At 46.2% G+C, this 16,536-nt stretch overlaps 1 pseudogene across 1 annotated transcript in view; it reads left to right on the top strand.

Moving 5' to 3' along the window:
* Positions 1-12,447: 12,447 nt before the first annotated feature.
* LOC145715931 (NADH dehydrogenase [ubiquinone] 1 alpha subcomplex subunit 1 pseudogene) overlaps positions 12,448-16,536 on the top strand; it is a 164,409-nt pseudogene continuing 160,320 nt past the window's right edge. Inside the window, exon 1 of the transcript XR_014138227.1 lies at positions 12,448-12,713. The product of XR_014138227.1 is annotated as an NADH dehydrogenase [ubiquinone] 1 alpha subcomplex subunit 1 pseudogene (transcript). The remainder of the gene's footprint in view (positions 12,714-16,536) is intronic.

Genomic DNA, 16,536 nt, shown 5'->3' on the forward strand with positions numbered 1-16,536 from the left:
GATAGTATCTTCTGATGCCTTTCCATAGGGAACACGGACCCATTCTTAGCCAGTGTCATAGACCAGATGCTGTGGAAGGGCACTGATGGCCCAGCCTGGACCCATACCATGGGTTGCTAGTTGCCCACTGAGATCCCTTCTCCCTTTCTTGCTTAATTCAAAAACACATTGTATTTCAGGTGACAGTGTGTCCAGTGGAAAGACTACATTTCTGAGACTAGCTTGTAGCTAGGAGAGGCCCATGTGGCTTAGTTCTATATGTGGCACTATTATGTAGGATTTTCCAAGAGAATGGTGGGGCTGGGAGTGGGGTTATGTGCTTTTCCCATCTTCCATCACTTCTTTCTGCTGTTCATCTGGGGAATGTGGATTTGCTGGCTGGAGTTCCAGCAGCCATCTTGTACCAGGAGGTCACATGGGGTTGAAAGCCGTGCTCCAGAAGGGTAAATCAGAAAGATAGGTGCCCAAGCTCCTAGGGCCCTTTTGGGGCTGCCACATCAGCTTGTGCTCCCTGTGTCAGGCTGCTTTTATGTGAGAAAGAAACAAAGTCCTAACTTAAGCCATGGTTACTTTTTTTTCAGAAACATGCAGCCAGACCAAATCCTAGTTGATGCACTTGCCCAACTGTGTGAAAGGTGGTGAGGCACACTGGAATGATAGAACCGCCAGTACCACATGAAAGGGGAAGGGGAGGGTCCACCAGGAAAGGGTGCCGTTAGGCAGAATGACAGCACATCCACTGCAAAGAGCTGCCACTTGCTGGGTGCTTACTAAAGGCCCAGCCAGCCCTCTGCTAAGTCCTCCACCTGCGTCTTTATTTAATCCGTACCAAAATGCTGTGACAAGGCTCTCCTATGACCACAGTTATTCTCAATTTACCAATGAGGGAACAAAAGCCCAGAACGGTCACTTTCTCAAAGACCACTTAAGTTGGGAGGTGGGTTCCAATCTGGCTCTGCTGGACTGAGAGACAAACCCTTAAACCACACACAGACCCCAAGAAGCTGTGTCTATGTGGAAGCTGAAGAGTGGCTTAATCAGATCTGTGGCTTTGTCTCATCACAAAAGTGAAAGAAACAGTTCAGAGAAGGGAGTGGTGCGTGGCGAGGCCGAGGCAGGAAGACACAGGCAGCCCCTGCCACGCCACTGGGCACTGCCTCAGGGTGAGGTTGGGGTGAGCGATGCTCAGACCCAAATGCCTCCCATGGCACTTCTTCTCAAGCTGTCGCTGGGGTTGATCCCTATTACATGTGAGATTTAACCTGGAAGTTTCCATGAAGAGCCACTCTAGATCAAATGCACTTTCATAAGTTCGTGTGTGATTACGTTAATAACCCATCCGTGGCCATCAGGAAGTGTGCTGATTTTTTTTTTTCAATACAGTTCAAGTTTTTGATTATGAGCTTTTTCAAAGGGAAAACTCAGATTGCTTGAGGTGTATGTGTCCATGAAGTGAAAATTAAAAAGCTAATACTGCTGCTAAAAAAAAAAAAATCACTGGGCTGCAAATCAAGACAGTTTAGCAGCAGAATAAGCTCCACTGATCTCTTGGCAGTTTGCAGCAGACCCAAGAATTATTTAGACATTAAGGGTTTTGTTGGGTTTTGTTTTTCCAGTTATCAAGCCTAAGAAACTTCCCAGTTACGCCAAATCATGCAAAATGATGAAGACTATCATCCTCTGCTGTTTATAATGGAAAGAAGCCATTCATAAGTTCTTCCTGTTAACCAAGAATGAGGAATTTTGCTTTATGTTTTTCTTGTTAACATTTCAATATAGTCTGTCTTCACCAAACCAGAAACAGCTGATACAAACAATAACTCAGAACACTATTAACGGGTTTGCTGGGACTGAGTAATATCATGGGAGATTGAATACTTACTCATGGATGACGCACTCTTTACTAGCAGTCACCTAACCCCGTGCTGTAATGTGTTCTCCATTGGAGCACCATTTCTCTTGGTTTTCCTCCAACCTCACTGGCCAAGGATGCTGGATCCCCTTCCCGTGTTTATACATTCTCTCTCCCTCTCTATCTCTCAGCCAGACCAGATCTTTAATTCCGTCTTTAGAACATTAACTCTCAAATCTGCCTCCTTTTCCCAGAATTCCAGGCCTACTCAACATCTCCACATGGCGGCCTGATAGGCATGTCCAAATGAAGGTGGCCCCAACAGAATCCACGATTTCACCCTCCCCCAAACTGTTTCCTTTTGTACCACGCAGTTGCTCAAACTAAAAATCTGAGGGTTATGCTTGATCAATCTCTGTCACTACCCCAAGCCCAATTCATTCATCAGCATTACCTCTCAAACTTTTTTTCTAGTAGGTCCTCACCTCTCCATCCCTGCTGCAATCATCAGACTCCCAACGGGACACACTGGACGTCAGTTTCCACTTGGTCCTACACAAGTGATTTACACTCAGCAGTAAGAGTTAGCCTTAGAAAATTCAAATCAGACCATGTCATTCTCCTGTTTAAAACCCTGTGTCTCCTCGTTGCACTTGGCATAAAATCTGAGCTCCTTCCTTGCCACCCTCCCCAGGCCATCTTCTCTCCCTGTTGCTTACCAAGCATCGGCCATGCTGGCCTCTCTCATGTCCTGTGGCCCATCAGGCTCCTTTTGGTTTGGGAGGCCTGGGCATCAGCTGATTGCTCATCCCAGAATGCTACTGGCTGGCTCCCAGCTGTCATTCAATTCTCCACTTGAATGACATCTCTTCAGAGTGGCCTATCTAGATGGCTTACTCATCTCAAATAGTTTCCTCTTACCTATGCTAATTTTTTCACAGTTCATAGCACTGGCTTATATTTTTCTTGTGCACTTATTTTCTGTCTTTTTGCAGCAGAATGTAAGCTTCATGAGAATAGGCCCTTTTGTGTGTTTTTCGCTGCTGTGCCCCGGGGCCTCAGTGCTTGCATCTGGCAAGCCTTCATTAAATATTTGTTGGATGGTTGAGTTCCAGACTTCTTGCATTTTGCTCCACGTAGTCTGCTATCTTCTTCCTTTCTTTCTTCTAGTCTGCTTTGTTAAGTAACGTTTTGTAATCATGCAGCTCAGTCATAGTCACTGAGTTTTAGAAGATGATGCATATTTAGTATGTGATTCATTCATTTAAAATTCTAGACTTTTGATTATATCCTGAGACTCAAATACTGTATTGATAGGAAACTGTCAAATAATGAACCACACATACCTGGCATTTTACAAGTCAATGGCATTGATGATAATAGCCGATACTTAGTGATTGTCCTGATTGTTATAAGCACTTTACATGCATTAACTCTTAATTCTCATGTAACCCTATGAAGTTGGAACTGATTTTGTCTCCATGTTGCAGATGGACCAAGTGTTTTAGTTTTCTAATGCCATGTAACAAATTCCCACAAACTGAGTGGCTTGAAACAACCCTGTTTATTAGTTCACAGTTCCATCGGTCAGAAGTCTGGGTGAGTCCTCCAGGGTCCCTGCACAGGGTCTCACCCAGCAAAATGAGGGTGTCATCAGGGCTGGGCTCTTATCTGAAGGCTTTCAGGGAAAACCCACTTCCAAGCTCATCTGGGTTGATGGTAGAGTCCAGTTCCTTGTGGCCATTGATCTGAGGGCCCCGTTTCCTTGCTAGATCTCAGCTTGGAAGGACTGCCCTCAGCCTGAGCATTCCTGTGCTTTGAGTCTCTGACTTCCTCTTCTGCTTGCAGCCAGGGTAAAAAATCTCTACTTTTAAAGGGCTCACCTGACAAGGTCAGGCCCACCCACTAACTCCCTTATGGTCAATGGATGTGGCCTTCATTACATCCCTTCCAGAAAAATCCCTTCCCAGAAGTACTTAGATTAGCGCTGGACTGAATAACCAGGAATAAGAATATCATTACTCTGCAAAAATGAGTGGCCCAAATTATAATCCATGCTCACAAGTGATTTTAATTAGAAAAACTGTATCAAGTGTTTAGTTTTCCTTTTTTCTTGTTTACCACCTGGCAGTGACAGGGATCACTAAACAGCCCTGAGGTTGTCAGTTTAAGTCTAAGATGGTGCTTTTGGGGGGTAAAAGATGAGGTGCCAGGACTGACCTTGAGCAGTGGTGTGATGCAGCTCCTGGCTCTGTTCTCCTGCAGTGGAGTGGCAGAAGCCCATCTTGTTCCAAGTGAATGAATCAGAGACATGAGAATATGATTTATTGGAGTTGATGTTTCCAAGAGGTGAGCGTCTGTGTCTGAGGAGGGCAACCACTACTCTATACATAAGCCTGAACTTTGCCTCCTTGAAAAGGCCCTGTGTGCTCATACTCCCTGCAGTATAGACCAGGAGTCAGAGCTCCAGCTCCCCATGGCCCATGCCATCAGCCACGACATCCTCAGTTCTGAGGTTCCTTCCTATTTTAATTCACATGAGAAATAGATGCAAACTTGAGAATCTGGGTTCTTTTTGCACCTGTTATTTCCTAATTTGTCAGATGTCACCCCGTGCCATGGTGTGAATCAATGCCAACCATAAGGCTTAGAGTGGAGTATACCTTTGAGGTTATTTGGTCCAGGGATTCCAACCCTGACATGCCTGGATACCTGAGTCCAGAATTAGCACATATGGTCTTTGTGTACAAAGCCCATTGCATTGTGTGTATTTTATTGTTCTTTCTTAAGAACCATCTATAGCTTTTATCAGCCTCTCAAAGGGGTCTTTGTGCACCCAAAGTTAAGAATAACTGGCCTAATCTAACCCTTTTCAAATGCAGGAATAAGTGCTTCCTTGAGGATCCTGAACAGGTGACCAGTTAGTTACTGTATGAAAAACTCAAGGGACAAGGACATTCAGGAGGTTTGGTAATGGATGGATGCAGGGGTAGGCTGGCTTGTTCTGGCTTGAAAGAGCTAATTTGTGCCTTTCTTCCCAACTACCTTTCAGTGACATCATGCTGGTGGCTTGAAATGAGCACTGGAGGGAGAGTTTACATCAGAGAAGTCAGGAAACACTACAAATCAGGGCTTGTTGTATCCATTTATATTTGGAAAGCCTATTAGCACCCCATTAGATGGATGACAGACAGGATAGCCCAGGGCTTCCATTTCCATGACTGGGAGCATGGAGGTGCTGGTATGCCTGAGGGGATTCAGAGGGATGACTCTGACAACTGCTTGTGTCAGCCCAGGAGAATGGCCCTATGGGCTGGGATGTGGAGTCTTTTAATGAGAGAAAAATGGGGGAATTTGGGCTAGGAATCTTGGCAAATAGCCCAGAGCAGAGGCAGAGGGGAGGAGAGAAAAGAATAGTCGGAGACGGAGGATGATTAGCAAACTGTAGGCATTAGGATATAACATGTGGCTCACTGAGCATAATGACATTTCATGAATTCCTTAAAGAGGGGAGGATGGGAGTGAGAGGCGGTTATCTGCTTAAGCCCACGGTCAGCACCCAAATCATAAGACTAATAGGGTGAGGGCATCAAATCTCAGTAGCCATCTATAAAATAGTACTATAGGATTCTTTAATTTGGGGTCTTATGTAGATGATAAAAGGATTTATTGAGGATGGCCAAACCCACACACTGTAGGGAAGACAATTTCTACCTCATATAGAGGAGACATCAAGCTATAAAGAATGTACATGGAGATTTGAACAAATGGGGAGACATACCATGTTCATAGACTGGAAGATTCAACATAGTAAGGATGCTAATTCTTCCCAAATTGATGATGTATAGGTTTCATGCAATTCCTTTTAAAATCCCAGCAGGATATTTTGTAGATATAGAGGACTTGATTCTAAAATTTATATAGAAAGAAACAGAATAGCTAAAACAATTTTGAGAAAGCAGGATAAAGGTGGAGGAATTGCACTACCTGCTTTTAACACTTCGCACATAGCTACAGTAACCAGGACTGTGTGGTATTGGGGAAGGGATGGACACACAGATCAACAGAACAGCACAGAAAGTCCAAATACAGAGACAAACAAATAAGGCCAACTGATATTCTACAGACTTTCAAAAGCAATTCAGTGGAGGAAGGATAGCATTTTTTCAACAAATAGTGTTGGAACAATTGGATATCCAAGCCAGAGGAGGAGGAGGGGGATGGGGAGGAGGAGAGGAAAGAAGAAGAAAAAGAATCTCAACCTTATAAAAAAAATTAGCTTAAAATGGGTCATAGATCTAAATATAAAATGTAGAACACTAAAACTTTTAGAAGAAAAGAGGAGAAAAATATTCATTACCTAGACCTAGAGTCAGGCAAAAATTTCTTAGATATGAGACCAAAAGCACAATCCATAGGGAAAGAAATCACTCAGTTGGACTTCATTAAAATGAACACTTGTGCTCTGTAAAAGATAGTATTGAAGAGGATGGAAAGACAAACCACAGACTGGAGAAAATATTTGCAGGTCATATATTTGATTTTAAAACTTGCATCCACAGGGCACCTGGGTGGCTCGGTAGGTTGAGAGTTTTACTCTTGATTTCTGCTCAGGTCATGATCTCAGGGTCATGAGATTGAGCCCTGCATCAGGCTCCGTGCTCAGTGGGGAGTCTGCTTCTCTCCCTCTGCCCACCCCCACACTCACATGCTCTCTCTCTAAAATAAATAAATCTTAAAAAAAAAAAAAAACTTGCTTTCAAATGTATAAAGAAAGGTGTAAACTCAATAGTAAGCAAACAAACAATTCAATTAAAAAGCAGGCAAAGATTTGGACAGACACATCACCAAATGAGCACATGTTAAGATACGCAACATCATTAGTCATTAAGGAGATGCAAATTAAAGCCACTAGGAGATCCCATTACACACCCATTAGAATAGCTGTTATTTCTCTTAACAAAAAATACTGACAATAGAGGCGCCTGGGTGGCTCAGTCTGTTGAACGTCTGACTCTTGATTTCGGCCCAGTTCATGATCTCAGGGTCATGAGATCCAGCCCCGAGACAGGCTCCATGCTCAGGGTGGAGCTTAAGATTCTCTCTCCCTCTGCCTCTGCCCTTTCCCCTCCTTAAAAAAAAAAAATACTGACAATAGCTGTGCTGACAAAGGTGAGGAGCAACTGGTCTCTCATTCAGGCGTTGGTGAAAATGCAACAGTACGGCTACTCTGGGAGACAATTTGGCAGTTTCTTATAAAGATATACATACAGTTACCATAGAACCAGCAGCCCCACTGCTGGGTACTTACAGAAGAGAAATGAAAATTTGCGTCTATGCAAAAATCTGTATGCAAATGTTCATAGCGGCTTTATTTGTCGTAGCCAAATATGTCCCTCAACAGGTGAATGGATAAATAAGCTATGGTATGTCCATACAATGGAATAGTACTTTTAAATAAACAAAGGAATAAATATTGATACACACAACTTGGATGGATCTCAAGAGTGTGCAAGTGCATGCGCGCGTGCGCGCATGTGTGTGTTTGGGGGTATTTTGGAGCAGAGTAGTATCTCTGCATTCCAGAGGTAGTGGACCTCAGCAGAGCCCAGGAAGCCCTGTGCCCAGCCCTCAGCACAGCCGGCCTCCCCCAGCTTGGTGCAGAGAGAGGCTCATCCCCATGGAGTCAGTCTGTGGGGTCCGGCCCCACAGCAAGGCACACTCCATCTCATTGATATTTTCACACCAATCTCCTCTTGGGGAAGCTAGACTTCATCCACCATCCAACTGTGCCACCGCGGACGTTTCTTTCTAGTATTTTTCTCCCCTTCTTACAAACGCATGCCTTTTCTCCTCTTCCCTAAATCCCTCCTCCTCCATCCCTCTCAGCCATCCTCATTACCTTAGTGAAAAATGCCACCTGTTCATCAAAGGGAAATTTTATTGATCTGTAATTATTTAAGGTTTTTAGTAGAAAGACTATAATTGTGTACTATTGTCATTACATTTCAAAAAAATTGATGTCACTTTTTTTTTTTACTACAAATGATGAAACATACAAGAGCATATGGAATATGCACATAGTGGTCCCTCCTCGCCTGGTCAATGTCCCGTGTTGTGGAGGGCTCCACCCCACAGGGCCAAGCCCTCCCCGTGAACAGTAGGTCTGGTACCTCCTCCCAATTCCACTGAATTCCCTCTGGTCCTCACTTGTGTTATCAGCACCTCCCTTTGTAGTAAGTCATTTCTGCGGGTAAGCATCCCAGCAAGCTGTTATTTCTCTTAACAAAAAAGGACATTTCTCTGGACCCCATTTCCTTCTCCAGTGATAGCTATTTCCAGAAAGTATTGTCTTCCACCTTTCTCCCCCTTTTCTCTCTGGCTTTTGAGACCTTCACCAGCTCCTCCCAACACCAACCTCCCTCACCAAATCCATGATGCTCTCCAGCCGCCACCTCCGTGGCCTCCTAGCTGTGCTTACACAGGTGTTCATTCTCTGCTCTTAAAGCACCTTCTTTACTTGACTTCTCAGGCACTACACTCTCCTGGCTTCCCTTCCACCTCTCTGGCCCCTGCCCCACCATCTTCCCTCACCATCCTTTCTCTGCTGGCTCCTTTGACCCCCTGATCTGCAAAAGCTGTAGGGCCCAAGGCTCAGTTCTTGCTTCCTTTTCCTGTGCTCATTCCTCTAGTGAACTCATCCACTCTCATGGCTTTACAGACTAAATTCCATCTAACTGAAGATCCACTATCAAGTTCAAGTTCCCCCATGGAAGAAAAAAAAAACACTGCCAATTGAACTCTTATTTCATCATTTGCAGGTGTCCCTGGACTGCCCTGGGGTTAGTGGTAATGCTTCTCGGCCCCAGCCCACTGTGCAGGAGCAGGATTCAGACTCTTCTCTCTATTCTTTCCTCCCAGTTCTCTTTACCACCCAGCCTGTGGGATCCTTATATGGTCTCAGGGAGGTATTACCTGGTAGATACTACAATGAGCCCTGCCGCATATGATTGTGCATATCATGGACTATGTAAATTTACTCTCTGGGGTTGCACAGTGTACAACCTGCACAACTATGTATTATTGTCTGACTTCACCCATTTTTCCATATCTATTTTTTTCTTTCCTCATAATACCCTGTCCTAAACTTTAGAAACTTAAGAGTAAGAATGAGACTCTTGAGTTCTGTGCGTTCTTCCCTGTCATCCCTGAAGTAGTGGCCATAGTCCTGGGCTTTGCTCCAATTGAGCACCGCTTACCCCATGGGTGTGATTAGAGGTAGCCAGACCCTAGCTGACATAGGCCTGGGAGCCCATGCTGGAACCAGTCAGAGTGACAAAGGGTGACATTCCCTTGTTTTGCTTAGCCTAATCAAAGCTCTGCCCTGGGTATGGGGGTGGAGTCAATCCCAACCAAGTGTCAAGGCTGCCACTAACAAGGAAGAGATAGGATGAATGGCGGGCATCCATGGGTCTACTCCACGAGGTCTGAGGCAGGGGAGGTATTTGGGAGATGGAAGTGACTGGAGCCTGTGTTGAGGTCCACAGACAGGAAAAGGTTAAGGATGTTGGAGGGAAAAGGCCTATATTTGATTAGGAACAAAATCCTAGGAAAGAAGTGAGGATGGAGCGAGGGGAGGTGCCAGATTTGCAACAAGGGGATGAATCGTCTCCCGGGAAAGAGGGTGGTGGGGAGACATGTTTGCTTAAGTGATGGAAGGACCATGAGGGACGTTCCCTGATGCCCTCATGTCCCTGATTGGGAGGAGTGCTGTCTCTGCAGACATTGGTGGCATGTACTTCTTGGGATGTGTCGGTGGGTAATTCTAACTGGCCATCTCCATTAGTGAGAGTTCTTACTGTGGTAAGGGATAGGTCACTCCAAGGCTAGGATTTTGATTTACCTCTCAAATGAATAGAAAAAACATCTACTTTACCCACATCTGCAGAATTGGGGAGAATATACCATGATGTAAGGGGATGTATGTGCAAAGATTCTTTTAAAAGTTCTCTGTGGGAATTCATGTGGCCTGGTGGTTAGGAATGTGGGCCCTGACACCAGGCGGCTTGGGTGCCCATCTGGGCCCTGCAACCTTGGGCAGGCTCCTGGTCCTCTCTGCGCCTCAGTCTTTCCTAGAAAGTGGGGGATAACCTTACTCAGAGGGCTCTTTTGAGGATCAGAGGTTGGAATACCTGTGCATGTTTAGAAGAATGACTAGCATCTAACAAATACTTTTCAACGTGAGCCATCGATATTTATAAGAATCCTATGACATGCTAGAAAGCACTGTCCTCAGACTGTGCACTCTTCAGGAATGAAACTTCATTATCTTACTAATTCGATGAAACCTAAATTTTTCCAATGCTATTTTCGTTGGTGAAGGAACATGTGGATGTTTAAAAAGTGTTTCCATGTAGCCATGTTCTGAGGGTCACCATTGTTTTCCTTCTGGTGGAATATGCAGAAATTAGCCAGTTGAAAGAGAATCCACTCTAGAACATTCTGTATTAACAATTATGGGAAGCAGTGCTACTGATACGCCTTAATGAATGTTTTGTTTATGAATATGCTGGAAATAGCCTCCCCCTTCTCACTAGTATTCTCTCCCTACCTCCCAGCCCAAATGAGAAGAGCTCTGGATGGAAGTTCAATCAGGAATTAAGAGACAGCATTCCTAGGATTATTCAGTGCAACACTCTATAGGGAGGACACAGTTCCAGTGACCTTCCACAGTGATAGCTCAAACTGCTGCTTGGAGAGGAGGCCCAGCTTCATGCCTGAGGCCTTGCCCTAGAATATTCCAGAAGCTCATTGTAACAGTGTTGCTATGGAAGAAACCACTGCTAAAGTGATGAGGCCTCTGGCAGGGTCTTCCCAGCAGGAGGGTTGTGGCTGCCACTTGGAACCTACATTTCCCAACTATTTCAAATTTCTGTAATTTATTCCTGGTGATTTTTTTTAATTGATTGTGTTTTTTTTAGTTCCCTCCCAGGGATTAATGAGTTGACTTAATACCAGTCTTCATAAATAAAATAAAGTCTGGCTTTCTACACATAGGACAAAAATCGCAACCCAGAACCCCTATTTCAAGAGCCCTTGCAGACTCCTGGCGTTGGTGTGGATCTCCCATGGCTACTGGGCCCCCACAAGCTAAGAGATGTCTCTCGGGGATGACCTACGGCCTCGCTGAAGCCCCATCTTCAGGCTGCTCATGAGGCTGCTGACCCCATCCTCATTCCCTGTTCTCCCCTAGAGAAAACACTGCAATGAATGGCACAACAAAGCTAGCCCTAAATTCCAGAAAACCAACAGGCATTCCTCTCTCCTGGGGGAAAAAAAAACCTGCCAGAAATGAAAATATTTGGCCAGTTGGCACCCTGCAGCTTTCACAAGGAAGTCAAAGCACTTGGGCCTGATACAAAATGCCCTGATTTTCCTGTTAAAAGAACCTAATAGAATGCTGAACAAGTAGTCATTTTCCCCCAAGACAAACCTCGCTGTAAATGGAAACTGGGTCTTTTGACCCCTCCGGGGTGAGGTCCACGGCACACAGATGCTCCTTGCCTGGGTCTTCTGTCTTCCAACAAAACATTGTTTCCTTATTTTCTCTCTATCCTTTAGGGGTCTCAGACTGTGGCCTACACAGCAGGAGGCACTAAGTCAAAACGTGTCTAAGAGCCTCAGTGTTCATGCATGGCTTTGCGTGTGTGACCTTCCAGAAACCATGGTCGTCCTAATGCAATCACAGCCGCCCTTCTGGGCTTCTCGGGAGGCAGCTGAGCATCACGTGGATCCTGCTCTCCTCCATAGCCTCTCATAATTTAAAAATGCAAGAAGCTGTGGAAGACCGCCCCACCCGCGGTGTCATTCCAGAGAAAACCGGGAAGCAGAGGCTCCTCTCTGTCCTTGCCTGTTAACATTCATCAACAATCTTTTAAAAGTTCGATTGCTACACCTTCATTTCATTTCTTGGGATTTTAATATTCATTTCTGGCGAATTCTTGAAGCCTGAAAGACGGACAGAAAAGATTTTGGAAGTCACTTAATCCCCAAAGCAGAGCACACACCCTGCTCATAAACAGCTTTGAAGAGATCCGGATTTTAGATCCCATAATCTGTTATGTCAGAGGAAGATATGCAGAAGAAAACCTGCCCTGAAATCAGTCTTGCCAGGGCAAAAGTAGACCCAGCCTCCTTAAGGAATGAGACCATATTCCATTCTCCCCCCTTCCCTGAAATGCCTTGAAACGAGCAAGCGGTTCATGGGAGCTGTGCAAGATATTACAAAATTGCAGTGTATATTTGAAATTCACATGCGCCTGAGATTCATGCATTTTGTTGTCCTGTGGTTCACATCTCCTAAATAAAACATTTCCCCTGTGTAGGCGCTCCCGGGGGCTCCAGATGAGGTCAGCGTTTGGGTGGCTTTGCCAGGGTCAGAAGGCTGCTCTTCCAGGAAGGGCTGCAGAGACCCTGGGAACGGGACCAGCCCAGCTCACAAGTATGAAGAGAATGTCGGAGAGGAAGTGGTAGCTGTGAGTCAGCATGAGTCATCTCGTTCCAATGAGAACGAAGACTGAGGTGTGCGCCCTTTTTTTTTCTTTTTCTTTTTCTTCTTTTTCCTCTTTTTTCTTTTCTTTCTCCCACCCCCCCCTTCTCTCTCTCTCTCTCTCTCTCTCTCTTTCTCTCTTTTTTTTTTTGGTCTCAGCCTTGGGGACATGTTCGGGAATGGAAGGGAATAGTGACCGGCTGCCTGTTCTGAGCCTGGGCTACTATTCCAGGCCGGCTGTGCCTGAGCCCGTGTGTGCCCCAGACCTTCGCAGCTCGGCGGTGGGAAGGTGGAGCCAGGGGCTTCTCCCCGGTGAGTACGTTCCTGTCATTTTTACGATCATTTCTAGCGTCTGCCTCGGAGTCTCGGATGGGTTAAAGCTGTTGCATCTTGGAGGGGGTACTGCACTCGAGACTTGGGTGATCCCTAATTTTAGAAAGTTGCTTCCTCTGCCCCCACCCCCAGAGCTACTGTGCGGTAGCCTGCTGTCTCGGTGGTTAATGGGGAGAATGTCGATCCTCGTGGTACACTGTGTTTGTCCCGGCAGAGACAGGGATGCTGGGCTGGAAAATAAGCTGTTCCAGACTCGTCTCTGGAGCCATGGTGAAGTTGAGAGATGGAGGTGGGTGAATTCGTGCTAACCCAGGGGTGCTGAGGCTGGGCCAGCTTCCGCTTCTCAGAGGTAGAGGAAAGACAGCCCCTGAGAAATTTCTGGCCGCGTGGTCTGAGCTGCCCAGTTTTTAGTGCAAGAAAATACAATAGAGAGGCAGAATTTTGGCTTCCCTGTCTACGACCCTATGAATGATTCTGGGAACTTATTTTATGTCTTGTCTTTTCACTTGTGACTGAATGTCACAAACTGTGGTAAAGTCAGAAAATTTGTGGGGGGCCGGGGGCTTGGGGGCCAGGGGAGCTGGGCGTCAGGACTGGGTTGTTGAGTCCTTAAGGCTTGATATGACCTTGATAATGTGTTTCTCAACCTGTTACTATTCTGATGAGGCTTAGCTTTACAGTCAAGTAAAATACAGGAAACATTTTTTTTTAAATGTCATTCTAGTTACTGTAAATGAAACGGTTAAAATGTCATAAATACCTTGTGATAAACATTTTTTGAATTTGCTTAAAAACCTGCACATCAGTAAGCAGGGTATGACAGGGAGCTTTTTCAGTAGAGTCATTTGAGTGTGTGGGCTTTCTGGGTTAATAATGAGTCAGCACCCAATTTCTAAAATTGGAGCAGCTCTAAGAGAACAAGCGATCTGCCCCCGAGCCCAGCACGGTGGCTGGCTGGCCCCTCCAGGAGGATCTGGCTGTTTGGTCTTTGGTTAAAATCAACTCTGAGTACCTCCCTTGTGTGATGACCCCCTCCCAGCTTCAGTCCCAGCTCTTGTGTGTGGCTGCGAGGCCCCTTTGCTAAGGGGTCCCTCTGCCAGGACCCTCCCCTTTGGCTACTGTTGATTTTTAGGGCCTGCCTTGACAGAACCGGTTAAGCCTACAGTTTATTAAATTACAAATCCAGAGTTTATGGAGGGCTGGGATTGCCCAGGGTGAAACTGCAGCTCCTGTCCTGTGATGTCACACCTGCTGAGGGATGGAGTGGGAGCAGGGAGCGGTCACAGCCTGAGCTTTGAAGCTGGCATTCCTCGTGTTTCACACAGCGAGGTGGGGGATGGGGGGGGGTGCGCCACCTTAACATCAGAGAGCAGGATTCCAAGGAATAAAACCTCCCTTGAACCTTACTCTCCTTATAAACGGAGAAGAATGTTACGAAAAATTAAAAAAAAAAAAAAATAGCTGGAGTTGCAGGCTGGTGGCTCAAAGGCCACATGTAGTCCTGTTAGAATCCACCCTCAACCCCCTCAAATTCTGTTAGCCTACCCAGGATTGGTGGTGGTTTGGTTTTTGTTTTGTTTTTGTTTTTTGTATTCAGATGACTATGGGGTCTCATATTCTTTGGATCATGGGCCCTGTTGAACCCTAATGTGGCAAGGCTCTGATAGCCTTGGGCTTCCAGACCATGGTTGCTGCCTGCCTCGGAGGGACACTGGGAGGGCTCAGAGAGTTAGCATTGCCAAGTGCTTCCAACAGGGTCTGGGCACAGAAGAGACCCCCTCGATGTTAGCTCTGTCTGCCTCCCTTCTTACCTGCACTCTGAAGGCATCTGGGCTTGTGGCCCCTGAGTTAGTGGCATGACTTTCCCAAGCAAGATCTTGTGATTTCAATGTAATCAGTGGCAGTTCCAAGGCTGAGAGTCTCAGGACCAACTTGGGGCCTCAGCAAGGCAGACAACAGGGGTTTCCAAGGTGGGAGCCCAGCCCAGTCTGTCTCTCTTGGTGAGGAATCTTTGTAAGCGCTCGGAGAAATGCCATCTTCCTGGAGAGAAGAGCCCAAAAAGGCAAAATGCCCTAGGCAGCGCCTCAGTGGCTTGCGCACACTAGCATTCTTTCCTGTCCCCATTTCAGAGAACATGCCAGGTGTCAACATGTGTTCCTCACCGGGTCCTGAGTCTTCAAATCCCCCTGGATAAACACCGTTGGGAAGTAGTTTTGAGGTGGTTGATTTTATTGTAGACATTGATTGTATTCTTTCATGTAGAATTCGGGCAGTTGTATGAACGCTGGAAGCCAATTTACCGCTTACCCGTGAGAAATAAGCCTGCGGTGAACTGATATGATCACTTTTATAATCAGGAGAGTCATTTAAAAAGGCCAGAAATAAGACCCTGGCAGGTCTGAAAATAGAGCATTCATTAATATGATTTGCTGCTTTGTCATACTTTCCAACTGCCAAAAGATGCTGATTCTAAGTGAGGATTCAGGCAGGGAGTAAAAAGGGAAACCATCTACAAGAGAAAACGGAGCAGATATTTTCAAAGGACACCTGCAGCAAAAAGAAAATGCTGACAGTCTGATGACACTCGGAAATGGCCCAGTGCCCTGTTGTCATGGTGCCCTCAGCTTCGAGACTGGCCTTTTGCTTGCTGGCTCTGTTTCCCACTCCACACCGTTCATCAGCACCCCTATGCGGGCTTTCATTATGTCCTGCCAAGAGGATTTCGTGGTACCTGACAGGTGCCCCATCACCCATTGCCATACAGAGAGCTCACCCTCACATTGAGCAGCTTAGCTTCCTGGTGTCCCACGTTCCTCACTGTGAAATGAGTTAATAATAGTACCAGCCTCTTGGGTCCTTGTAAAGATCAGTGATGATGAGCACACCAGTTACAAGCTATTAAGTACACAATCACTGATTTGGACATACACCCAGACATCTTTCTGTCTTGACCTGGGCCCTGGGCCCTGTGGGCACCCGTAAAGAATTGGCTCTCGTGCTCCTGAAGTGAGATCCCATCTGTGTCATGTTCTGCATTTGCAAGACGTCTGTTGATTAGGTAAATGGGAAATGCTTCATGGTTCTCTCCAGGAAGACCCAGGGTACTAGATGTTGTCACCGACATCGTGGCCATCATGCTTTCTCTTGCCAACATCATCACAGTGAGGACAGCTCCCCTTGCCCTCAGCCCAACCACATGGTAGTATCTTTCTGTGCATTTCCTTTAACCCCCGGCCCCCGACGCGCACACATACCCACCCTGGAAGACAGGACGGACGGCCAGTTGCTCAACTTATTCGAGGTGCACGCGTCCCGGGCAGGTGAATCAGGCGGAGTAGCTGCTTTGAGGAGTGCGTGGCTGAGGGGGGCGCCTTTGCCTCCATCGGGAGAGGAGAGTCAGGAAAGGCAGGGGACCAGGAGGGCGCTGTCTATAATCCAGCAGACTGGGGCCACCGGCCCGAGAATCCAGGACCACTGGCCTCAGACCAGCTTCGAGCGTGGAAGCAGCTGGACGCTGTACCCATGCTCCCTGTCTAAAGGCAGCTACAGTCACCTTCTGGTTGTTTGAGATTCAGCCTAGTATAAGGAGCTGACTCATATTGAAAATATTAAGTAAGATACACTTAAAACTAAAACCAGGCTGAGCACAATGTGGCCTTTCCTTGCCGATTCTGAAGCTATCCAAGATGATGCAAGATGATCCAAGAAGCTAAATCTTCACGTGCATCCTGTAGGGGTCCGAAAGTAGTGCCAACTGTGTCCCTTTGTTCAGTCAGCCTTCTCTGGTACTGCACAGCCAACA

The sequence above is a fragment of the Leptonychotes weddellii genome, chromosome 10, assembly GCF_054177405.1.
Source record: "Leptonychotes weddellii isolate Sample4059 chromosome 10, ASM5417740v2, whole genome shotgun sequence".
NCBI lineage: Eukaryota > Metazoa > Chordata > Mammalia > Carnivora > Phocidae > Leptonychotes > Leptonychotes weddellii.